The following is a 2153-nucleotide window of genomic DNA, read 5'->3' on the forward strand; positions in this document are numbered from 1 at the left end:
GTAGAAAACTAACAAAAGTACTAAATATAAAAACAATGAGATTACAACTGATCATCAATGATCTCTCATTTTATACCTCTACAAAACCTGAAAACTGGAGTAATATAATTTCATTAAAAAAAAAGGTTCAATGCTGCAGATTTTTTCTACAAATCAAAAAATGAATATTTATGCTTTGTAGGATAAGGCTACGGTAACGACACCTCTGATTAGTCCTTCCCACCATATAATAAGATGAAGTTGCAAGTTGTCAGAACTTTGACAGATTGGAATTTGAACAGAAATGTTGAGACATACCTATGTAGATTTTTTTTTTAGTTAATGTTCTCAATAGTCATGTGGCTTGCAACATGATTTTCATTTTATATGTATGCATGTATATATGCTTGGCTTGTTGTGATGCGACTTGCAATCGAATGATTATTAGCTTGGGGTTATTACCCCGGAATTCTGATAGTAATTATGTTAGTAGCTAGTTTTTCGGTCATTATAACATCTAGTTTATAATAAGGATTAATAAAGTTAGTTTAGCTATAGTTTCATTTGATTCAGTCAGTTTTAGTTTTTTGTCCTTATTTAATACATAAAGCTTGAAAGGGCTTACCTTGGTCCTTGATTATATATATTGTCATTCCTTTTAGAAATGTTAAAATTATATGCCAATATTATAAATCTTTAAATTCATTGTGTTTAAATTTTGATAAAGGAGACGAAATGAGTTGTTGGACCAACTTCTTACAATATAGTCATGAGTTTGAGAAAGGTGTAGAGAATTATTTAGATAAAGCGTTCTCTTCACGACCAATTAGAGATCAAATTACTTGCCCTTGTAAGGCGTGCTATCATCGCTTTTGGCATCGTAGAGAGACAGTGTTCAATAATTTGATTGCAAACGGGATTGAGCCTGGCACTAAAGGATGGCATTGTTATGAAAAGGCCATGTCATCAACTACAAATACTAAGAGGGATGTTGAAGACATGCATGATGATATTGAACGTCTGATATATGATGTTGATAGAGATGTGACAGAAAGGTATAAAGGTGTTGGAGATGAACCGAATGATGAGGCTAAGAAGTTTTATAAGTTTGTTGAAGATGGTAAGCAAGAGTTATATCCTGGGTGCAAAAACATTTCAAACTTGTCATTTATTATTTGCTTTTACCTTTTGAAGTGTACTCATGGGTTAACTAATATAGCTATTTCATAGTTTTTGGAGCTTTTTCGAGAAGTGTTACCTCATGCATCCAATTTTCCTTATTCTTTTAATGAGGAAAAGAAATTGATTAAAGATCAGGGTCTTCATCATGACAAGATTGATGCATGTCGTAATGATTGTATGCTATATGGGAAGGAGCACGAAGCTTCCACGTCTTGATTTGTTTGTCATGCTCCAAGGTGGAAAGAAACACAAACTGAATCCCTAGAAGATATTAGTAATCAACCACCTAAGAAAGTGCATCATGTCCCTGAAAAAGTTCTTTGGAATTTCTCTCTTATACCAAGGCTTCAAAGGTTGTACATGTGTTCAGAAACAGCAAAGCTAATTAGGTGGCACGATGAAAAAAGAAAGAAAGATGAGTTATTGAGGCATCCTGCTGATGGTGAGGCATCAAAAGAGTTTGACCAAAAGTGCCCAGATTTTGCTAGTGAGACACGTAATGTTCGTTTGGGCCTCGCAAGTGACGAATTCAATTCATTTTGAACTATGAGCACACAACACATTACATGGCCTATTGTTCTAATTAATTTTAACTTACCACCATGGTTGTGCATGAAGCTAGAATTCTTAATGCTATCTCTCCGTATTCCCAGGCCCACCTCTCCTGGAAATGACATTGATGTCTATCTTCAACCATTTGTTCAAGAACTCAGAGATTTGTGGGAGTATGGGTTGGATACCTATGATGCAGAGAAGTGTCAAACATTTAAGATGCATGCAGCTTTACAATCAACCACCAGCGACTTTCCTGGTTATGTTATGTTATCGGGTTGGAGCACAAAAGGGAAGTTTGCATGCCCTTATTGTCACTACGAGACTAATCATAATCACTTAAGTAATAGTAACAAATCCTGTTATTGGGCTCATCGTCGATGGTTAGATGAAAATCATCCTTGGCGGCATGATATGGTGTCTTTTAATGGGGAAAAGGA

This window comes from Chenopodium album, chromosome 8, assembly GCF_948465745.1.
Source record: "Chenopodium album chromosome 8, dcCheAlbu1.1, whole genome shotgun sequence".
NCBI classification, from domain to species: Eukaryota; Viridiplantae; Streptophyta; class Magnoliopsida; order Caryophyllales; family Amaranthaceae; genus Chenopodium; species Chenopodium album.